Source organism: Herpailurus yagouaroundi, unplaced genomic scaffold (assembly GCF_014898765.1).
Source record: "Herpailurus yagouaroundi ecotype Mexico unplaced genomic scaffold, PumYag 28, whole genome shotgun sequence".
Lineage (NCBI taxonomy): Eukaryota > Metazoa > Chordata > Mammalia > Carnivora > Felidae > Herpailurus > Herpailurus yagouaroundi.
The window spans coordinates 141,512,079-141,538,345 of record NW_024412376.1 but is presented as its reverse complement, the minus strand read 5'-3'; positions in this window follow the sequence as shown (position 1 = coordinate 141,538,345).

Genomic DNA, 26,267 nt, shown 5'->3' with positions numbered 1-26,267 from the left:
GTAAAATTACTATCCTTGTTTCATAAATGAGGTTAGTGAAACACACACAAAAAACTCACTTGCCCGAAGTTGCACAGATAGCATGTGGAACAGCAGAGAGAGGGTGACAAAAGAAAGAAAAAGAGGACACATTTGATACAGTGTGGTGAGATACAATGAAATTAAAGGGAAAATAGGATTATTTTTTTAAGCTTTCTTAGACATTCATGAAAAATTCAGGTCTACGTAAATAAATAAATTAGGTTTTTCAGTATCTTGTAGTTGGTTGTGTTTTTACATGTCTTTGATTTATTAAGTGAGTTAAGTCAATCAACTAACTAATGACTATTGTAAGATTTTTAAAAAAGGTTTATTTTTGAGAAAGAGAGAGAGAGAGACAGAGAGAGAGAGAGAGAGAGAGAGAGAGAACAAGCAGGGGAGGGGCAGAGAGAGAGAGAGGGAGACACAGAACCTCAAGTAGGCTCCAGGTTCTGAGCTGGCAGCACAGAGCCCTACCCAGGGCTTGAACCCATGAACCACGACATCATGACCTGAGCTGAAGTCCGATGCTCAACCAACTGAGGCCCCAGCCCCCCCCCCCCCCCCTGCCCATGTAAGATTTTTGTAGTAGTGTCTTATCAGTTTGTATGTATCAGACACTTTTTAGAAACTGACGTAATGTTCCTGGTCAGACATCTGTTAATATATGTGCTGTTCAAAATACATCAGGTAAAATTATGACAATTATCTCAGGGATATTCATACAAAGCTTCATTTTTAAGAGTTTTGAACCATTTTCTTCCATAATTATTGAAACTTTGCAACACTTCTATAAAAAAAACCGTATCTTTGTATTCATTTGAAAATGATAAATCTGAACTTAGAGAAGGTAAGTGCCTTCCCCAAATCACACAAAACAAAACAAACAATAAAAAGACCCAAATACAAGATCCTTGATTCCATACTTAATTCAGAATCTTTTACACTTAACTCTTCTGAGGGAAAAGTGTCTGGCTTCAGCCATGGAAGCTGCTGTAATAATCACTTTCAGTAGGCTGCATAAACTTCTGGAAAATTTATTATGTAACAAATGCTTCTTTCAAGAGGGATCAATGCAAGATGTATTCTATAGTGTTTTGCAATTTAGGATTTGAAAAAAAAATTAGGGACATTAGATAATTTCCTCAGTGGGAAGGTTAAATAAAAGAGCTCAATAATGTCTGAACTCAAAGTAAAATTTAAAAATATACACATAAAAAACTTCCTTAATTTAGTTAATTTTGGAAAAGTAATCCTTATATATGATTTATAAAATATGTATAAATTTATAGGCTTGGCAAGACACAGCACCAGAAAATATACCCACTCTTCCTCCAGATGCTATGATATTACGTAGAATACTATGAAAATTGTTAAATCAAAGCAGATTTATTATTGTCTAGGACTCTGGGTCTTTAAATTTTCTAATATGCTTGTGCCTAAATAATTTACCAAGCAGTTTAAAACCCAAGATTATATCTCAGATCCAATAGATGTGAATCTCTCCCTGTCCATTTGTAATGAAGAACAGATTAAACATTTCACTAATGAAAATGATTGAGATTAATCCAGAAAAGCAGGATTAATTTATTAATTTATTGGGCCCTCCCAATAAATAAGCCGGCTTTCAACACTTAATCTGATGAGGCTAGGGAGACTTTAATTAAATTTCTATCTCAAATTTATCTAATATTCAAGAGTAAAATATCTGCTAAAACAGCTTTCTCTTTAACATGCCTTTTTCCTCCTCCTCAGTGCTGACTAAAAAAAAAAATCATTTAAATTGGAATAGATGAAAAATATTCCATCAATTTTATTTTCTTTGGGAGGAATCACAGCTGTGAGTCAGTAATGAAGGCCAGACTCTGCTCACTGACTTTGGAAGGTCTCCCATGTGAGATTGTAGATACCATAATATAAGCATTGTATGCTTGTTTTATTCTTTGGGTGACTATTCAATTGTAGCAGATACTCTAAAGGCTGTAACATTTAGAGTAACAACATTGACTATTACTTGGTACTCAAGTCAGTGATGCTAGGGCATGACATGTAGTGAGCAAGCAAATAAAGGTGGTTCCTGTGCTTACGTTCAAATACACACTGTGGAGTTGGAAAAATGAGAGACAGAGACATAGTTCATAAACAGTCCATGTCAACCGAAATAGTAAATTCTAGTTAAAAGAACAAAAGTCAGGTTTTTACTGGCTGAACCTTCTAGCTGCTAAATACTATGCTCTCCCCTAAACCACTATTTTAATCTTATGTTTATGGAATCTGTGAAGGAAGAGTGTTGATTCATGACAACACTTTCCAAATTTGGGAATTTCAGAAATTTTCTGGGAAAAAAAAATGTGTACTTAGCGTTTGTTTACTGTCCCTAAAACAGAGACACTATAGTTTGCTTTTGTTGAGCTTGGCATTACATTAAAGAAAATATTTATACATTAATTACAAATTTACTGTAGCCCCTTGACAAGTCAGGTAAATAATATGACAGCATTCTTTTGATCTTTCTGATGCAAATTTCCCCCCTTTCAAGTGCAGTTTTTCTTCCTGCTATAGACACAGATCAATATTCCCATCCATTATGCCTTCTCTGGGCTACTAAGGAATGTCTTTATCTCTACCAGATCTTCTAAATCACTACAAATGCTTAAGTGAACTTAATTAAAAACAAACCCAAACAACCAATAAACAATAAGAAGTCTAACAAAAATCCTTCCTTGAACCTGTATCTTGTCTAATTTATATGCTATCTCTTTCCTTCCTTTTTGAAGGCGATCCTCTTGAAATGTAACTTAAAGCCACTCTCTCTTTATTGTTGTTGTTTTTTTTTTTCATTCTTAATCCACTGCAATTTTGCCCCTTTCTCTGCCATAGCAGTGAAACTTTGCTGGCAAGAGTCACCAATTCTCTCTTGATTTACAGACAGGTAGTCATTTTAATTAATGTACTTGGCTTTACCTGCACAGTTCAGTATTCACGAGGTATGATCTGTATTTAATATGGCAGAAATAAGACTGTGATTGTCATCTGCTCTGACTCTTCTGCATCTACTTCTCAGGCTCCTCCTCTGTCCGTTCTTTAAGTTGTTGATATTCTTTTGTTTTTTTCCTCATTCTATACATTTTTACTGTACACATTTCTTCATGCTTATGGTTTTGATCATAAACATCACTCTGCTCAGTATAGTAATTTGGGTCCAGTGGAGATACCTCAAGTTCTAAAAAATGTTTCAATCATGATGTTAATTAACAGGATTGATACTAAAAACCCAACAATGAATTATTCACCTAATAGAGTGCAGTGAGTTTTACATGTGATATTTCTGGCAAAAGGTAAAAATTAGAATAGACGGCTTTATTTTAGAAGTTCAAAACATGAATGTCAATTAACATATGCCACTTTCGTCACTTTATTTTCTTAACTATTCTTCAACTGAAGTTTTGATTTTCTCTTTGGCTCCACAGGAATATGAGTTTTTACTTTAAGTCTTTTTTTTTTTTCAGTTGATAGTTGTTTTACTATGCAAACTATTATGAAGAATTTGTTGAAAACCTCTCTGAATCTATATCTATTTGTCTATCATATCTATCCATCTATCATCTATCTATCTATCTATCCATCCATCATCTATCTATCTAACATCTACCTAGCTATCTACCTAAGCTACAGTGAAACCTTGAATAAGAGGCTCATTTTCCAATTTTTTTAAAGTTTTATTTATTTAAGTAATCTCTATACCCAGTGTGAGGCTTGAACTCATGACTCTGAGATCAAGAGTCACATGCTCTTCTGACTGAACCAGCCAGGTGCACCACATTTTCCAATTTTTGAGGAAGAATGTACATCAACTACTTTTGATCAAATCAAGTATATTAAATTAATGATTTTGTCTAAACAGTCTGTCAAAAATTGAGAGATGTGTTAGAATGTCTCTCCACTGCTATATTTTGAAGTATAATTGGCATATAATATCTTTTTAGTTTCAAGTATACAAATAATGATTCAATATTTTTATATATTGTGAAATAATCCCCACAATAAGTCTAGTTACCATTTGTCACCATACAAAGTTACTACAATATTATTGACCATATTCCCTATGCTGTATGTTAATTACATCCCATGACTTATGTAGTTTATAAAGAGATGTTTGTACTTCTTAATTCCCTTCTCCTATTTCACTAGGCACCAACCCCATCCCTCTGGTAACCAAGGTTACTGATCTATGAGCCTGTTTCTGCTTTGTTTTGTTTTTCCCTTTGTTTTTTAGATTCCACATATAAGTGAAATCATGCCATATTTGTCTTTTTTCTAATACTTATTTCACTTAGCATAATACTCTCTCAGTCCATGTTGTCAGAAAAGGCAAGATTTCATTTTTTATGGGTAAGTAATATTCTTGTGTGTGTGTGTGTGTGTGTGTGTGTGTGTGTGTGTTTACACACACATCACATGCTCTTTATCCATTTATATCTACCTGGGGACATTTAAGTTGTTTCTGTATCTTGACTATTGTGAATAACGCTGCAATTAACATACAAGTACATATATGTCTTCAAACTGGTGTTTTCATGTTCTTCAGATAAATACTTACGAGTGAAATTGCTGGATTATATGGTATTTCAATTTTTAATTTTTTGAGGAACTTCCATACTATTTTTCATAGTGGTTTCACCAATTTACATTTCTAGCAACAGTGTAAAAGTGTTTCCTTTTCTCCACATCCTTGCCAACACTTGCTATTTTTTTTTTGTTTTGTTTTTTTGATAATAGCCAATCTGGCAAGTGTGAGGCAACATCTCATTGTGGTTTTGATTTGCATTCTCTGATGATTCATGATTTTGAACATCTTTTCATGTGCCTGTTGACCATCCACTGCGATTTTGTTTATAGCAGTTATTCTAAGTATCTCAAAAAATAATCAGTTTTAAATGAGATTGAATTCACCAAACATAAAATTAATGACTTTATTTTATTTCTTTTTTAAAAAATTTTTTAAATGTTGATTTATTATTGAGAGACAGAGGGACACAGAGCATGAGCAGGGGAGGGGTAGAGAGAGGGGAGACACAGAATCCGAAGTAGGTTCCAGGCTCCGAGCTGTCAGCACAGAGCCCAATGTGGGGCTCGAACTCACAAACTGTGATATCATGACCTGAACCGAAGTTGGATGCTCAACCGACTAAGCCACCCAGGTGCCCCTATTTTATTTCTTTATTAAGATATAATTGGCATACAACATTAAATTAGTTTCAGCATAGTTCACCCTTGAGCAACATGGATTTGAATTGTGTCAGTCCACTTACATGCAGATTTTTTCAATAAATACAGTACAGTACTATAAATGTATTTTCTCTTCCTTATGATTTTTTCAATAACATTCTATTTTATCTACCTTAATTTATTGTAAGAATACAGTATATGATACATATAACATATAAAATATGTGTTAATCAACTATTTATATTACTGGTAAGGTTTCCAGTCTACAGTAAGCTAATAGTAGTTACGTTTGGGGGAAGTCAAAGTTATAGTGGATTTTCGATTGCATAGGGGATCGATGCCCCTACCCCTTGCATTGTTCAAGTGCCAACTGTATTGCAAAATGATCACCAAAATAAGTCTAGTTAAAATCTGTCACCATACATAAGTTACAGAATTTATTTTTATGATGAGAACTTTTAAGACATAATCTCTTACCCAGCTTTCAAATAGACAATACAGTATTATTGCTATTAACCGTAGCCACCATACTGTACTTTATATGCCCATAACTTATTTATTTTATAACTGGAAATTTATACCTTTGACTCCCTTCACCCACCCAAATTAACCATTTTGAAGTGGACAACTCAGTGGCATCTAGTGAATTCACAATATTGTGCAACTACCCCTCTACATTGTTCTAAAATATTTTGATCATATCAAAAGGAAACCACATACTCATAAAGCTGTTACTCACCATTTTCCCAACACTCAGCCCCTGAACCACCAATTTGCTTTCAGTCTATGGCTTCTTTTGTTCTGAATGTTTCATATAAAGGGAATCACACAGGATGTGACTTTTTATGTGACTCTTTTCACTTGAAAGGATATTTCTTATGATCTATGGGCATGAAACAAGCATTACCTTGATTCCAAAACCAGACAAAGGCCCCACTAAAAAGGAGGATTACAAGCCAGTATCCCTGATTAACCTGGATGCAAAAATTCTCAACAAGATATTAGCAAGTCGAATTCAGCAGTACACTAAAAGAACTCTTCACCATGATCAAGTGGGATTTATTTCTGGCCTGCAGGGCTGGTTCAATATTTGCAAGTCAATCAATGTGATACACCACGTTAATAAAAGAAAGGATACGAGCCATATGATCCTCTCAATAGAGGCAGGAAAAACATTTGACAAAATACAGCATCCTTTATTGATAAAAACCCTCAACAAAGTAGGGATAGAAGGAACATGTGTCAACATCATAAAGGCCATATACAAAAGACCCACAGCTAATGTTATCCTCAACAGGGAAAAACAGCTTTCCCCCTAAGGTCAGGAGGATAACACGGATGTCCACTCTCACCACTGTTGTTTAACGTAGTACTGGAAGTCCTAACGTCAGCAATCAGACAACAATAACAAAATAAGAGACATACAGATTAGCAAGGAAGAATTCAAACATTTACTCTTTGCAGACGACATGATACTCTATGTGGAAAACCTGGTAGTCTCCCCCAAAAAACTGCGAGAACTGAGACATGAATTCAGCAAAGTCACGGGATATAAAATCAATGTATAGAAATCACCAATAATCAAGCAGCAGGAAGAGAAATCAAGGAACCAGTCTGATTTACAATTGTACCAAAAACCATAGGATACCTAGGAATAAACCTAACCAAAGAGGCAAAAGATCTGTATGCTGAGAGCTATAAAAAGCTTACAAAAGAAATCTATTTTACTTTCTTGATGAAACTCTTTACTTTGTTGACAAAGCTCTTCCTAATCAAACTATAGTCACCAGTCTTTAGCACTCTTCACTGGACTGCACTATCCCCTGAATATCAGGCGTGCACACACACACACACACACACACACACACACACACGTATGCATACACATGAAGGGTTATATTTAACTATACATTATATCATATGCTTTATAATATTTATATTCATAAATGCATATACAAACATTATTTTATTTTCAAGGAATTCCCTTTTCCTCGTGTTGGTCTAAATAAGAGGCACAGAAATAAAAATTAAAAAATTTAACTATCCAGCCTCTCTTCAATTTTTCACTTTATGTGATGATATTAGTCCCTTATATTTATAGGCTAATGAATCTACCTCGAATTTTATGCAATTTCTCCAGTGTTTTATAGGACAATGCTCCTGTCAATCACCCTTAAATACTTTTTTTATCTAAATTACATTTTCTTAAACTTCCAAAATTAAAATAATTGTGTAATGTATGACATCATGAATCTGAAATGTGGGGCTGTATAATAAATCCTATGGTGCAAGTTGGCTACTATTCATATATGTTGTTATATTAAGGACATTGTGTTTGAACAACAAAATAATTTATATATTTTTCAGTGCTCTTAAACATTTTAGTTCCTTTTAAATTTTATATCTTGAGAACTAATTGCCATTTAATATTTATAGGCAAATCTCAGAGATATTGTGGATTGGGTTCTACACCACTTCAACAAACCAAATATTGCAACAATGGTAGTCGGATGAATTTTTTGGTTTCGTGCATACAAAAGTTATATGTACATTATTCTGCGGTCTATTAAGTGTGCAACAGCATTATCTCTAAAAAACAATGTAAATACCTTAACTGAAAACTCCTTTATTGTTAAGTGTGCTAACCGTCATCAGAGCTTTCAGTGAGTGTAAACATTTTTGCTGATGAAGGGCTTTGCCTCCATGTTGATGGCTCCTGAGTGATCAGGGTCATGATTGCTGAAGGCTGGGGTTTCTGGAGCCATTTCTTAAAAAAAATAACACCTGTTGCAACACCTATTGACTCTTCCTTTAATATTTATATATATATGTGTGTGTGTGTGTGTATGTGTGTGTGTGTGTGTGTGTGTGTGTGTGTGTATTTTTTTTTTAAACAGCATGGGATGCTGTTTGATTGCATTATACTCACAGTAGATCTTCTTTCAAATTTGGAGTCAATCCTCTCAAAACCTGCTACTACTTTATCAACTAAGCTTATGCAATCTTTTCAATCATTTGTTGTCATTTCAACCATCTTCACAGCATCTTTACCAGGAGTAGTTCCCGTCTCAAGAAACCACTCTCTTTGCTCAGCCTCGAGAAGCAGCTCCTCATCCATAGAAACTTTATCATGAGATGGCTCCACTTTATCATCCTTCTGGCTCCACTTCTGATTCCAGTTCTCTTGATGTTTCCACATCTGTAGTCATTTCCTCCACTGAAGCCTTAAACCCATCAAAGCCATCACACTCAAAAGTTTGAAACATTGCAAGAATTACCAAAATGAAGTGCAATAAAGTAAAGCGTGATAACAAGAGGCATGCCTGAATTGAAAATAAACTCCAGAGAAACAAAATCACAAATAACTTTATTACCAGGACTCATGTTTGCGTTTTTGGAAATGAACCAGATTTCTGCCATTATACTCTTTACTTTCTATGTACAACCAAAACTAAGTAGTAATGTAGGACCTCATTTTGGCTTATAGCTTTTACAAAGAAATTTTAGTTTAAATATTGACTCTCTTTGTTTAAGAGGTATAAGAAGAAAGGAAGAAATTTTGAAAAGTAGAGGATTCTCTGATTACTGGACAACTATCATCAATGCAGATATGAAGGTATATGAACCATTCAAACAATAAGCACATTAATGATTATCATCTATTATGCTGAGACTTGGTCCTTAGGGGATTAGCCACATGGCTGTCAACTAAATAGAACTAACTCAATGATATTCTGCTAAACATATTTTTCTCTGTTTTAAATAGCAATATATCCCCATTAGCCAGACATTTTCCGCACACTATCATTCATTGATAATGGACAAGAAGGTTGGTTATGATAAGGCATCAGAAGGATTTAAAATGCCTTCCAACTCATCTGAGACTATATACACTTTACTTTCAGATTTTAGGTAGATCTTAAGACAACGTATACTGTGTTGTCTCTAATTTTTTGAAATTAATTACACATGGATGATATGCATGATTTCATCATTAGTCAGAAAATGCCTTCATATTCAATTTCCTATACCCTGAATGTTCTGAATACATGGATGCTGAATATGCACATTTATGAAAAACATGCTTTCTCATGATGTATTTTCCTGTAAGAAGAATAATCAATGATAGGATGTTACCAACACTTATTCTATCTACTTATCAGACACTTGTAATTCTTTTAGTGCTCCAAATATAAAACTTGCTGAAGGAATCAATCTCAGTGGAATGCAGTGAGTGAAACCTATTTTCCATTTTCTGTTATTATAATTATATAAGGGCCACAATATCAGAAGAAATATTTGGCTAATCTCTGAGTTGGGCACTATGCAGCTATAAGTAGTACACTGCTTTTACTTTATTTTATTTATTTATTTATTTATTTATTTATTTATTTATTTATTTATATTTTGAAAGAGACAGAGCATGAGTGAGGGAGGGACAGAGAGAGAGGTGGAGAGAAAATCCTAAGCGGGTTCCATGCTGCCAGCAGGGACCCCAACTTGGAGTTGGATCTCACCACTGTGAGATCATGACCTGACATTCTTTAAAGACATTGTCTTTAATTTTATCTCATTTTAATTTTCCTATTTCATTGTACTATAATTGACATATAACATTATATACGTTTAAGATGTGCAACATAAAGACTTGATATATGTATATATTGTGAAGTGATATCAAAGCATTATGTCTTCAATTCAAAAATGTTGTCTAAAATTATTTTAAGACATTGATTATTATACTGTGCCTGTTTCCTGATTTTTATAACTAAACTCATGAGGCATTATGGGAAGTGAAGATATCTAGAACAAATACATTCATTGGTCTTTACTGTTTCACGTTAAAGTTTTACAAATATTTGAGCAGGCTTAAGTCTCTGGATATATCCTGTGAGTCAGAGTGGTTTTTTTCAACACCTTATTTAACATTGAAATTGATTACTATCTTGGGTCTTCTACAACAGTGCTTCATGAATCATCTACATCCTTTGCAGAATGATATATTTGTAAAACACAACAAAAATTTCATAGTACGATAAAATTGCTAAAAACGTTTCCAAGTAGGGGCTCCTGGGTGACTCAGTTGGTTAGCGCCAGACTCTTGGTCTCAGGGTCATTATCTCAGGGTCGTGACTTCAAGCTCCACATTGGGCTCTGTGCTGGGTGTGAAACTTACTTAAAAAAAAGTTTCCAAATACTTATAATTCCAATCTGTACTTATCTCACTGGGGATTAGTGCCACAAAGTTATGTAGAGCAGCATGTGTCTCACAAACTTGTCATACATATTAGCTGAAGATCACATAAAACTGCAGATTCTATTATAGGGGCATGTGGTGAGGCCGAAGATTCTGCATTTGTAACAAATTCCTAGGTGATGCTGTTCCCTATTCATATTTGGAGTAACAATTTCTACAAAGCAGAGCCTGCAGCAATGATTAAAATGCCAACACTTTACTTGGGAGCTCTAAGCCTAGGGGAGTTTGGGTAAGAAATCATGGGTAATACAGGAACAAGGGAAAGAAAGTAATGAGATATTGTTCTTTACCACATTCACTGCAGGGAGTTAAGAGACAACAAGTTGCCCTGAAGTGTATTCACAAGACATTTTTCATGAAAAGTTGCAAGGAAGAAATCCATTTTTAAAGAGAGAAAGGAGGAGGGATTATCTTCAAAGTTGGTCAGGTTTCACCCCATGACAGCTGTCTCAACCATACTTTTGCAAATCATCTCTGGCCCCTGAGTGGCCTCTCAGAAATCCTTTATCTCATGGTGGGTATTTCAGGCAATCCCAAAAGTGGCAGGACCACCTAAAGCAGGTAAGATATAGACTAAGAAAAATGAAAATAGAATGATGTCTAAGAAGGCATACAAGGTTGTGCCCAATACACATTCCAACAAATAAATTATTTCCTTCTAAGCTTGATTTTTCTCCAGAATATATGTTACCATCTGATGACATATATATAATCTCTCTCTCTCTCTCTCTCTCTATATATATATATATAGATAGATCTATCTATGTATCTATATATATACACATATATGTATGTGTATCTATCTATGTATATCTCTATGCATATCTATCTATCATCTATCTATCATCTATCTATCTATCATCATCTATCTTGTTTTCTCTTTATCATTCTCTTCTCTTATCACAGTGTATGATACTTGAGGTCAAAGACTATTTTTGTCATCTAACCCAAGAATAATGCTCAACATGTAGTAATTGCTGAAAAATTCTTTAGCAAATAAATGTCTATCAATAAAAAAAGAAGTATTATATAAAGAGATTAAGTCCAAAACTGAATAGTTAAAATGACCATTCTTTAATCCTGGTTATATAACTTTTTCCTACGGTGAAGCATTAAAATGCCAATTTTTCAAACCAGGGAGTTACATGGAAATTGGCCTGATAAAAGCTTTGGGATTAGCATTTCATTAGCTATTGCAGTTTAACTACCCAAAGCCCAAAATTAACTGGGCTTGCATTTAGTATATTTATGACAAGTTATTGAGATTTTCAGAAAATGCCTCAGTTGAACAGAAAGAGTTAAATTTTGAAAGAAATGAACAAATATATTTCACTGAATTTTGATATTTTCTTGTCATTTAAAAAGCACTTTGAGGGGCGCCTGGGTGGCGCAGTCGGTTAAGCGTCCGACTTCAGCCAGGTCACGATCTCGCAGTCCGTGAGTTCGAGCCCCGCGTCAGGCTCTGGGCTGATGGCTCGGAGCCTGGAGTCTGTTTCCGATTCTGTGTCTCCCTCTCTCTCTGCCCCTCCCCCGTTCATGCTCTGTCTCTCTCTGTCCCAAAAATAAATAAAAAACGTTGAAAAAAAAATTTAAAAAGCACTTTGAATAATTTGCAGTATTTTCAGTAAAGACTTTATTGTGATTCATGTCCTTATATATGAATTTTTGAAAATGAGAATATTTTCATTAATTTCAGATTTACTTTACTATCATTCTATATCTAAATTTACAAATCTTTTCCTACAGGTAGAGAGAAGCTGATTTTAAGAAATTTTATCTGGCACTTTAAAGCACCTTACTTTGACATTATAAAATGATATTTATTAACATACTAAACATTATAGCTTTATGTCACTATGAATTTCCCTTTCATTTTGTTTAATAATATACTTAACAAGTTATTTCATTTATATAACTTCTGTTTCCCAGTAGAGTGACAGAAAAATCAATTCATTTATTTCTGTTTTCAATTTTTATGCTTCTATCAATTTTATGCTTTTATCAATTTTAAACCATAGATTTTATTTTTGTATTTTACACTCCTCTTAGTACCAGACAGAATTATTCAGTCACTCACTCATTCATTCATGAATTCATTCATTCATCATTAATTGAGCGATTACCATATGAATATTACCCTATAAATCACACTGGGCAGATTGAAAATATTTATCCACTTACACCTAAACAAGACAACATTTGGCACTCAAAAAGTACTATAATAAAGGAAGATACAGTGCTTATTATTGCCAAATAACATAGCTCTTTCAAAAAGTGAAGTATTTGTAATGAAAATTCTTCTAGCTTGCTATGGAACTTCTATAACATATACTTAGTTATATCTCTTCTTGTTTAGAAGATTACTTAAAAGTAACTTTATATTTAGACTCCTTTGATATATCTTGAGGTATAAGTAACCTATGGATATAAAACAAGCTGATTCAATATTTGCTTTCACAGTTCTTTATTAACTTACAAGAAGGAAATTTGAGAGATTCCATTTTTTAATTCTAGATTTTACCATTTGGGTATACGAATAGCTTCTTTTTATCAACTTTTTATCATCTTTTTATCAACTTCTTGTCTCTATTTTTTTTCCTTACCGCATTAAGTGTAGTTACAGGAGCTGCTATAAAATCTTTTTTTTTCTTAATGTCAATATCTGGGTCATCCTCGGCTTTAACCCCATTCTTCAGCTTTTCTTGTGAGGATGGGTTAAATATTCCTGATTCTTGACAAGCTGAGTATCTTTGTTTTGTACCTTGAACATTTTGAATGATACAGAGTAGATTCTGTTATATTCCTTAGAAGAGTCCTAAACATTTTGTTTAATGGCAGGCAACTTATGTGATTAAACACACACTGCATATTCTCTTTTGAGTGCATCTCCAACCTCAGTGCATTTTTTTTATAAATGTCCTGCACATGTATGGCTCAGAGAGAGCCAGAAAATTGCACAGTTTATGCATAGACGCCAGGCTCCATGTTTTTGGCTTCCATATATCAAAGATACCCACCTACTTTCTAACATCTATATAATAATGATGTTCTATCACAGTTTTAGCCTTCCCATTTCTGTCACCTGCCCACTTTTTGTTCACTCTCTAATGCTTCCAGGTGACTGTGGTTTTTGTTGTTGCTATTGTTGTTTTGTGATTAGTTCAGAACTTATAATGGTTATATATGGGAAATTTGATCTAGTATGAACTTAATCTATTACCTAGGAAGAAACATCTATAGTTAGGAAATTGTAGGGAAAATTGAGTAAATTTTAGAAAGTCTCCAAACAAAACAAAATAAACAAAATAAAGAAGCTTCACATTAGAAAGATATGATATACCTATACTGTTGAGACAGTGCAAGTTTCACTGATAAATTAAGGAAACATGAAAAGAACATACAATAGTATGTCACAGTAGAGAGGGATATATAATATATGAATTAAAAAATAGCTGAGGATGTTGATCATCACATTTTAAGTGAACATATGACATCTAAAAATGTCAAATACATTCTAAAATTTATGATTTTGAATGTTGGATATCTGAGTGTGTGTGTGTTTTTTTTTTTTTTTTTCTTTTTTAAGTATGCTTGAACTTTGTTTTGGAACACAGATTAATTATGTAGAAGTAACATAATCCTTTCAAGGACTTACTTTTGCTCCCTGCATAGGCAGGGCAAGAGACATCTTTAGTCTGGGATTAATGTTTTGACTGTTAATGAGGCCATAGATTTCTGAATACTCTAATATCCCATGCATTTATTACAAGATTTTTCTTCCCCTGCTAGGAGGGAACACAGACTGCTTCCAGCCCTGTGAGTGCTGGTGTCTATTGTATACTCTCCTCACTCCCTCCCCTGCCTGGAGCAGGCGTATTCACAGATCTTGCTCCCCAGTAGTCACCTGGAGTCTAGAAGGGAATGCCCTGTAGATCTCCTGAGCTTGCTCTCTGTGCAAGTCTCTGCTCTCCTCTTCTCACAGCTGACAGAGATCTGCTCTGTGAATTCTGACTGGCCACCTGAATGTCTCCTTTCTGTCACTTCCCTTTGTCTTCTCAATTGAAGGAGACTTCTGGGTTCTTTTAGGATTACCCCTCCCTGTTCTGCCACCTGGAAACTCTCTAGGCAGTAACAGGGAAACTGTGTGGCTCACCTTGTTTGTTTCCATTCCTTCAGTCATTGCCTATTATAAAATGTCTGAATCTGCTTTTTCATATTGTTGGCCGTTTGTTGATATGTGTGAAGCAGGAGATTAAATTCAGTCCTTACTACTTTGCCAAGCCCTGAAAAAAGAAGTCTGAAACTGTGATCAAATTCAAATTTATAACAGACTGTATGTTGAAAGTCACCTTGAGATAATGGCTCACTAAAGTCTGTCATTTTATTTTCCATTAATTAAAATGAAAATATTATACATACTAAAATAGCTGATTCTTTTAACAGAGGGGAGAAGATCTTCAGCCTCAGATACTCAACCGATATGGTAGGAATTTTTACTGCAATTTGTGTGGAAAGTAAATGTTCTCAGCTCAAATCTGTAGGAGAGAAGTCTGTACATGCCCTGGAGCAGCTCTACTAGTCTGAGAATATTCTGAATCAAATTATTCTTTAATTTTGCAGGAAAATGTGCAGACACAGAAAGAGCCTGTTACATTTATTATGTTAGCCGAGTTGTTAGTGGAGACATTCTCCCCTACTCTATTTATTACAATAGCAGCCTGCTAACATAGCTCCCCAATTCAAATTGCCTCTAATAATCTAGTCTCTGGGCAGCCACCAAAGACTGTATTTTTTTTCAGGCAGGCACCAGTGCTTTTTTTCTTTCTACTTTCTTACTGCATTATTTTTGGTAGAGTAAATCATTTTATTACCTTTTTGCTGAAAAGTATTTGGGGCCTTTCTATCTTACTTACAATACAATCCAAATTATTAAGACTGATACCCTTCATTATTTTGTCCTTCGCATCATACCTTCTTTCCAATTAACCGAGTAATTTTTATGATTCCATTGCATATCCTTGTTTATTAGCTATATTAATATGCATTCTAAATCTGTAATTGCCTTAGGTTTTCTAGTGTACGTTTTTCACTTATCACTATATTTCTTTAAGTAATATTACACCGCTTCAGGTATAATGTTTGAATCTGACAGTACTGTATTTCTACTTGTCTTCTTCTCACTTATGTGCTGTTGTTAAAGGAAGTCCTTCAGGAAGAAGGAAAATAACTCCAGGTAGAAATCTGGATCTACATAAAGAAATAAAGAGCACCGGGCGTGGGTAAATTTCAAAATATTTTTTTTTATGATTTTAAAGATATTTTGTAAAGATAATTGGTTTCTTTATGCAAAAATAATAACATTATCTTGCCTCTCTTATTCCTTCACTTTGCATGCTTGTCGGCCTCCATTCAGCTCCTCAAACACACCAAGAATTTCCTACTTTTAGGCTTGAGGAGGATGTTCCTCCTGCACGGAGGTATGACATCCGCATGCCACACACAAGCACACACGTGTGCTCTGGCTCAGCCTCTTTGTAATGTTGCATCCTAACTTTCATATCCCAAAGGACCTTCACAACTCATCTCATATACCAGCTTTCTACTTGGTATCCTTCACCTCCACAGAATCCTCAGTTCCACTTGGCACAGTTTGTAATTGTATATTTGGTTTGACATTTACTATATATATATATATATATATATATATATATATATTTCTACCAGTTCTACAAGTTCCATGACAATAAGAGATCTATTTCTATGGTCATGCTTCCAGAATCCAAATAATGTCTGTGATTTACGAAGTACCCATTGAATAATTCTAGAATGCTTGCAGGATGTGCTTAAAAAAACATTTCTTTATAAGTTGATTTTCCTATTAAGACAGTCTTACAAAAGTCTTGTAAAATAATGTTTCAGTCTACAGTAAGGACTACATGCTATGAGTAATGTGAAGTTATTTAGATTCTACTTTGTGCCATTGGGTTCTATCTACAAAATAAGCATTACAAAATAGGCCAGTACATTTTATTTTTAACATGTTTTTAGAACCTAGAAGAAAAGTTACCATATCATTTTTTTTTAATCCCTTGAGCTTCTTTGAAGTGACCCTGTCAACATCTCTCAGTGTTTCAATACTTAAAGTTGTTTCTTGGTCTGTTGCCAAAGGATGCACCACAGGGATTTATACTGGTGACTTCTTTAAAAATATATACAGAATATTTTAAAAAGTAAGGTGTACCTTGGAGCCATTCAAATCATTGTGTCACTTGTGATGAAAGGCTATGTGCTGATATGTCATTATACTTATTCTTAGGGCTGATAATTGGTAAGGCTTGACATTCAGCTGACTAGTTAACCTCACAAGGGGATGCCAATGGACATCACAACCACAAAGTCATAAACAATGTGGTTTTTCAGTCAGTGGTTGTAGATGTTCATATATATACTGTAGGAAACATGTAGCATAAGAAGAATGGTTAGTAAGATATATAATGAAGAGACAATTTCTAAATCCATTTTTTACACCTAATAAATTGTTTCTATCGTCATTATCTTTACTGGTATATGTTTAAGTGGAGGCTTCTTAGTTACGCACACATATTATCGTTTTATATTTCACAAAGCAATGAGCTTTAAGACTGTAACAACAGATTATGATATGTCCTAATGGGATGGATTGAGTTCAACCATTAGGTACCCAAATCAGCATGTATCTAGAGACTCTTCCAGTGATGCTCTGGCCCATATGAAAAAAATCAGAAAACACTGAATATGTTTTATTGACCCAACACTTGATGTTATATTCTTTTTTTACATGTATAGATTCAATTTAGAGTCTGCTTGAGAACACCTTATTTCAACACCTAGTTAATTCTGTGAAAAAATGTGTCTATGATAAAAACAAACAAACAAACAAAAAACCCTTAACCTAAGTTCTATATAAATTGGTAATCTGGCAAAACACGTCTGTCTGGAAAAACATTTTTTAATTAATTATGTACATTATTGGTAATATTCAAATCCAGAAGCATGGCGTAATTTAGGATTAAATGCAAAATTTTACAAAGAAGCAAAAGTCAGAGCTAAAATGAATATTATATCTTAGTAATATATTGCTTATACATTTTGAAACTATTGGAAATGTTAATTATAGGCAGGAGAATACATAAAATTTATGCAATCATTAACTTAGGTACGATTTTCTACAATACCTATAGAAAATTGGAGAGTATTCTAATTTGGTGTTGAAAATAAGCAAAGGCCAGCATTTGTCAGAATAACTAAAAAGGTTTGTTAACAAAACAAATAAAATCAAATTGTGTTTATTGAATATCAATTTGCCTGTGGGCCTGCCCTTCCTTGAACCAAATATTTATAAAATTCTACACAGGTATCTGCAGAGCACTCTGTGATTCAGAACAGTCACATGTGTAACTTTATTTTTCTTTTACCATGGTTATCAAAATTTTGATGAGTATAAAGAGCCTTTAAAACTGTGGCTTTGACAAATGCTTTCCTCTCCTGGGAGAGAGCACGAAGAGAAAGAGGTCTTTTTTTTTTTTTTCTGTTTTTGTGTTTTTCCTTTTTTTATCATCTCTTTATATGTAAGAACATTGGGTTTTCAGGGAGTTGGAGAGAAAAAAACAAAACTCAAGCTAGTTTTATTTGTGAGCTTTAAAAGCTGTAAGGTTCTTTAAGCAATATCCTGTCTCATGCAATGCATTCCTTTAGTTAATAATAAATTTCTAAAACATGGCCTCTGGTTATTAAAGGCCTTGAAAAAGCTAAGCAGGAGAAACAAAGAAAAAAATTATTTGTCCCAGGTTACAAGAACTTACCTTCCCAAAAATTTTTTTCATGTTGCTGAAGTAAATTTTGCTCTATTAAATTGGTTTTATGCTATCTAATTGCATGGAGTATGCTTTATTTAATACACAGAGATTTTTGGATTCTCTAAGTTCTGTGATTTTATTATTCAGTAGTGCAGATAGAAACATGAATATCAAACTTGTGCAATGTACATCATTACCCACACTAAATAGACCTCAATTTGATATTTGTAATTGAAATGCTTTAGCTAATGTATACTTGTCAGAAAAGGATTATATTTTCTCTAGTAGGGAAAATAAGTTCTATTCACATGCATACCTTTGTTGTTAATTAATCATTTCATAGATTTCTTTCTTTATTAATATTTTGCCTTGGTGTCTGCTTTATATTTACCAATTCAGATTCTTTAAAAATTTGACTGAACGTAAATATATGCTTAAAGTTACAGAAAAACAGCCATTTAAGCATAAATTAGGACAAAAATCTGCACATATCCAGTTTCTGGATATTTGCACCGACATTCAGGGTGATGCTCATGCTCGAAAATATTCAGACTTTACATTCAACTTGATCACAAAACTTAGGCATAATTAACCTGGTGTTAAAGAAAGAATATGCACTATTTAGTGATAGAGCCCAGTATTCAAATTCGTTCTTTGCCCCTTATTTGTTTCTAAGATTTGAAACAATTGAATTTCTTCGAGTTCTTCCTGGTCTATTAAATTAGGTTAATAATGTTGCTCACAATGGGAATTTATGAAGATTCAAGAAATATTTCAAGTGTTTCTAATTGGTGCTCTAATGTGATAACTAGTATTATTGTTGATTCTAATTCATTATCTTCATTATATCCAATTTCCTATGAGGTTTGAAGGTGGAGAAACTATGAAAAAAGTGCCAAGCGCAAGTTCAAGGATAAAAGGCAGTAATAAGAAGGAAGCACTTCCAGAATGTTTTATTTTCTTGGATGAATGATATTGATTAACATTTCATTTGTTAAGTCTAACAAGTTTTAAAAATCACGGGCAACCATTAAAAGAATATAAATAGGAAGCATAATCCAAAATATAAAAGGAAAATTGAGGGAATGAGGGATATATTGTTGTATCAGAAACCACAAACCACATACGGTAACGCCCTTTACTCATTTTGCTTCCTGGAGCTACAGTTACTTGCAGTCAGTCAACCACAGTCTGGACACAGATTATTCTCCTGATATGTGGTTGGAAGGCCATAAGTAGCCTAACGCTCTTCACAATGCCTACGTCATTCATCTTATTTCATCTCATTATGTAGGCATTTTATCATCTCACAACATCACAAGTACAAGAAAGGTGACTATAGTATAATAAGATATATTGAGAGGGAGAGAGACCACATTCACATAAATTTTATTACAGTATATTGCTATTATGATGGCTCTATTTTATTAGTAGTTATTGTTAATCTCTTACTAGGTGCCCATTTTATAAATTAAACTTACCATAGGTATGTTTATTTTGGAAAAAAAACATAGTATATATACATATATAGGTACATATAGGTACATATGTATAGGTACATATATACATATATGTATAGGCCTAGATCTGTCTGTAGTTTCAAGCATCCCCTGGGAGTCTTGGATGTCCCGCATGAAGAAGGGACCACTGTAGAGGAAAAAAGAATGCTCAGGTAAATTCATGATGCTTAAATTAAGCAATGGAAATCCAGTATAATAGTATGATGAAATAAGTTTCTCTAAGTGTGCATTATTTTTTGAGAACATATCTGCTACATTTAGGAAGCATGGTGTTTATATAAATTCTAGTAGACAGTAAGATAAAATATCAGGGTTTATGTCCAAGAACAGAATGACAGTAAAGTTTAAATTAGACTAATTCAAGACTACTGACCAGTTCAAATGTTGCCAAGACATGGCAATTATTGTAAGAACATTTATTTTGCACTATAGCAATTAAAGAGGTTATATTAGCCATGTCTTTCCAGAGACAAAAAAAAAAAAAAAAAAAAGACCACAACATTCAGATATGTATAAGCATAGATAAAATTTTGCTAAATGATCGTTTTTCATAATAATGGTATTTGGCAAGTCTAAATCCACACTGTGAGCCAGAAATCTCAAGACTAAAGACAAGCAGTGGTATAATTTCACCACAAAGAGTGAAAGCCTGGGGACCTAGGACAGTCAGTGGCACAAATGAAGGCCAAAGGAAGTATGCTGGAGACTTGGTTTTTTTTGTTTTTTTTTTTGTTTTTTTTTTTTAACATGGAGGTGGGTCAGTCTTTTTGTTCTATTCTAACCTTCAACTGATTGGTGGGTATGGCCCACTATAGTATGGAGGCAAATATGCTTTCTTCTATTCATTAAATGTTAATTCCATCCAAAAACACCCTCAAAGAAATACCCAGGGAATGTTTGACAGATATGTGAATAGCCTGTGGCCCAGTCATGACACATAAAATTAATCATCACAGATGTCCTCAATTTGGGTGGGGGGAAAAAAAAAGGAATAAAAGAGGGTGTTTCTGGATGTCTTAGTGGAACTTATTGTTAGAAAGGATTAATGGCGGGGCAGCTGGGTGGCTCAGTCAGTGGCATTTGGTTTTGACTCAGATCATGATCTCACAGTTTCATGAGTTGGAGCCCCACATCAAGCTCTGCGCTGACAGTGTGGAAGCTGCTTGGGATTCTCTATCCCCTTCTCTCTCTGTCCCTCCCTGATTCATGCTGTCTCTGTCTCTCTCAAAATAAATAAATAAACTTAAAAAAATTTAAAAAAAAAGGATTAATGGCACTCCAGCAGAATGTTTATCACAAAAATAATAGGATGACGTTGAAGAATTCTGAATCATGAAAGTGAAAGACACTGTGTTACTCTTTAAGATATCTTGGTAGAATTACATTATGTTGATTCATCTGAATGGTAAAAGAAAATCTTGAAGCCACAGAAATGAAATCAACTTGAGACCATTTTTAAAAGTGTTTCCCTACACATCATTTCCACACTATTATTTCAGAACTCCCATTAACAATTCTTGGTAGGGACACCTGGGTGGCTCAGTCAGTTGAATGTCTGGCTCTTGATTTCAGCTCAGGTCATGATCTCAGGGATGTGGGATTGGGCCCTGCATCAAGCTCCATGCTGAATGTGGAGTCTTCTTGAAATTCTCCTTTTACCCTTCTTTCTGCTTGTGCTCTCTCTCTAAAAAATAAAAAAATAAATAAAAGTAAAAAAAAATTCTTGATATATTAGTTCCTTGCACTCTACATTTTTCCATTTTACATATCATCCTCTAGCTGATGTGTATGACATTTCTAGGCATTTTATAGGCCTTACCTTCTTCAATATTCTCAGCAATCCAATCATGGACATTTGTACTATCTTCAAAAATGAGGAAATAGATGATAATTTAACCCCAAAACATGCAACTTCAAGGTCTAACTCTAAGTTAGACAAATATACTGCAAGACACTGGGAAAAGAAGAAAAAAAAAGTATCCTGACATTCTTCTATTTCGTATTTGACCTGGAAGAATGAAGATCAACAAATAAATGACTCAAAACAAAGCGGTTTGAGAGCTTCTTTAGGAATAGTTGTTTAATGTTTGATGAAGATCTATTAAAGGCAAAGAAACCAATGATCACCATTTAATATAAGTAGCAGGGGAAGATTTTAATGTTATACTAGCAAAAGTTTAATGTTCAACCTGAAACAGTCCTCAACAAGTTTTAGATTCATGCTTAGTGTCTTGATAATGGAAACAAAAATTGCACACGAAAAAAAATTAAGAATATTTTCTTGAGAGTTGAAAAGCAAGTTGCTATAATCAGACCCAGAATTAAGGAATGGATATAACATGGTGGAAAGACTGGTGTCAGGCATCAATTTATGGGGTCAGAACTAGGGCTGCATAGTGTGTACAAATATGAGCAGAATTACACTTAGAGTCTAGTTAATAGTAACATAAATAATAATTAGGTAAACAAAAATGGCTATGAAAGTAGCATAGTGTCAAGGTAGCAAAAGATCTGTGTGGAAAGATTGAAAGGGGGGAAGACTTCTGGTTTCCTGTTCCACATGTAAGGATCTAAAAACTCTTCTTTCATTTGTATTCTTCACTTTCATCCTGAGAAACCATGGGATATTTTATGATATATTTCAGTTCCTTGGCCAAAAATCTATCAGTCACCACCTGATCAAAATATATATCTCTTAGACACTAGTTCAAATGCAACCTCTTCATCAGGAAGCTTTCTGTATACATTTCTCTTTGCCCTTTTCTGAAGAGTCTTTTTCGAAAAAATTATTTCTATCTTCTCTAAATTTGGTGATACAGAGGAAGTTATTTAACTTCTATGGGTCAAATTTCACTTATCAGCAACAAAATTAGGGAGACTTATGGTTTCTAATCCCACTTGGAAGGAGCTTGGAAGTCACTACTCTGTTCTAAAGACAACTAAAAAGCTAAATAGACTGAAAAATCAACAAGTCTTCTTGGATCTGTAAGAGAGGGCAGACACAGGGCAAACCATTGTCACCAAGATTGAAGAGAAAGTCAGGCAAATACAGGGAGTCACGGCTTACTGGAGCAGAGATTCATAAGGGGAAACAAAACAGGAGCCAGTGGCAGGATAGGAAAATCTGAACTGTAAATGATGAATTGCTGGAAAATCAGTATGGACAACTCTGAGAGTTAAAAACTCTAGGGGGACCCAGTCACAGGAGAGCACCTACAATACTGTGAGATTTATCTACAGCATCTCGGTTAGGTTCCCGCACTAAATATTGAAGACAAATCTCCGAATGCTTCCAGCAGGAGGAGAGAAAAAGAAACCATGTTGTAAGATGCCAGAAAACTCTGTTCTTAGCAAGACTTGCACTCAGAGGAAACTAGTTAATCAGAGCCCAACATGCTGGGGTATTATCAGGGACTAACTGACCTGGGGAAAAAAAATAACGAACTCCAGCCCACCCTAGTCATTCTGTCCCATTCAAGTGGGGGCGAAAGCATTAAAAATACTAGCAAAGCTTCTAATCCTAGGATTAAAGAACAATTTCTCTCCCCCTATACCTTACCACCAAATTACTAAAAGACTGTTTATAGTAATTCATTTTACTAGGTACATTATGTCCAGCAATCAAGAAGCAATTAAAAGGCATACCAAAAGGCAAACAATGCAGAAGAGACAGAGAAAACTTGGCGAAGATGTTTGAATTACCAGACTGGGACTGGAAGAGATGTATTGTTATAAGAGTTCTACTGGATAAAATAGACTAGATATGGCTGAGGAAGGAATTTCTATATGTGAGGACATGACAATAGCAACATCCAAAACTGAAAAGCAAAGGAAAAAAAAAGACTGAAAAAAAAAAAAGAAACAGAAGAGAATATCCAATAATTATCAAAAGAATGTTACAAAAGATGTAACATACATATGATGGGAATACCAGGAGAAGAAGCAGAGAAAGGAACAGAAGAAATGTTTTAAATAACAATAACTGACAATTTCCTCCAATCTTATGTCAGACAGATATAGTAAGCTCAGAAAACACTAAGCAAAATAAATATCCAAAAACCCCTACATCTAACCATATTATTTTTAAATTATAGAAAATCAAAGGTAAAAAAAAATCCTAAAGGACACCAGAGGAAAATTATCTTAATTTTATCTTAATTTGATCTTAAAACTAGAACTCTGCAACATAAGAAATTATCTTTAAAAAGTGAGGCAGAAATAAAGACTTTCTCAGAACAGCAAAAATTCAAAAGATTTGTTGCCGGTAGATCTTCCTTACCAGTACTGTTAAAAGAAGTTCTTTAGAGAGAAGAAAGATAATTTGGGTCAGAAACTTGAACTTACATAAAGTAAGGAAGAGCATAAAAGAGGGAATAAGTCAAGGTAACCTAAAAACTTTTATTTCTTATTCTTAATTGAACTAAGAAATAATACTTTGTTCAGAATAAAAATGCCAACAATTTATTTGATGCTTATACATAGAGAGAAGCTTATGTATGTTTATGCATAAGTGAAATGAATGACAGTAATTATACAAGACAAGGAAGGGAGAGATGAAGGTTATTTTGTTATTAAAAGATACAACACTCATGGAGTAATAGAGTGTTATTTGAAATTTGACTTGGATTAGCTAGCTGTATGTGTATACTGCTAAGAAAGAAGAGAAAATAGAGTCATATAAAATGCTTACTTAAAACTACAATAGGCAGAGAAAGAGTGAAAGACGAAAGGAAAATAAACAAAGAACCGGGCCATCAAATGGAAGACAGTAGCAAATACGGTGGATATCAATACAACTATATCACTAATCGGGTTGAATGGCAGTTATCTAAATGCACCAATAAAAGACAGAAATTGTGAAACTAGGTACAAAAACAAAAACAAGAGCCAACTATAAACTGTACAGAACCTCACTTTAACTATAGGGACACAGAGATTAAGTGGATAGAGAAAATACACCATGCTGACATTAATCAAAAGAAAACAGTAATTATATTAATTTCTGACAGAGCAGACTTTTAAGCAAGGGAAGTTATCAAGGATAAAGAAGGACATTACATAATGATAAAGAGGTCAATTCTCCAATGAGCCATAACAACCATTAATGTGTATATATTTAACAATAGAACATCAAACTCTGTGAGGCAAAAACTGGTAGAATTACAAAAAAAAAGTAGATAAATGCATAATAAGAGTCGAATGCTTCAAAGCCTCTCTATAAGAAATGGACAGTTCCAGCAGGTAGAAAATCAGTAAGGACAGAGTTGAATGCAACAACATCATCAATCAACTGGATATGACTAACATCTACACACTACTTCATACAACAATAGTAGAATACAACACCAACAATCAATTGGGTATAATTGACATCTATAGATGATTTTATTCAGTAACATCAGACTACACACTTTTTTCAACCCACATGGAATATTCAGCAAGATAAAATAAAACACAAAATAACAAATTGCAAAGAATAGAAGCAAAATAATTTCTGCTTTCAGACCTCAGTGGAATTAAATAAGAAATTAATGAAAGATATATAGCTGAAAAATCTTAAAATTCTTAGAGTAAACATACTTCCAAATATTGGATGATAAGAAATCTCAAGAGAAATTTTAAAATATTTTAAACTGAAAAAACCCACAAAATGTGGATGCAGTAAAATTAGTGCTTAGAGGGAAATTTATAGCATTGAAAGTATATATTATAAAATATGAAAGATCTAAAATCAGTCATCGAAGTTTCCACCTTAGGAAACCAGCAAAAATAGACTGAATTAGATACAAAGTACACAGAAGAAAAGAATTACTCCTGAAATCATTATTACACTATCTGTTAACCAACTTGGATTTATAAATAAATAAATAAGTAAATACATACATACATACATGCCTTTTCATTTCTGTAAAAAAAAAAGAAACAAAATAAGCAGAAGAAAAAAAAATTATTATTATGAAACTGAGAATAGGATATCAATAGGATATCAACAGAGATAATCAAAAAAAATCTGGTTCTTTGACACGATAAATAAAATCAATAAGTTTTCAGCCAGGATAACCAACAAAAAACAGAATGAGGACACAAATTACTAATAGTAGGAATTAAAGAGGAAACATCACTGCAAATTCTATACACATTAAAAAGATAATAAATAAATAAATACTGCAAACAACTCTATGCCCACAAATTTGATAACCTAGTTGAAATGGACAAATTGAAAGACAAAATCTGAAAAAAACTCATGTAAGAAGGAACAGATGATCCGAATAGGGTTACATCTGTTAAAGAAATGGAATTCGTATTAACCTTCCAAAACAGAAAGCACTAGGCTCAGATGAGTTCTGACGGTAGTACAATAAAAAAAGTTATACACCATAATCAAAAGGGATTTTTCTCAGGTATACA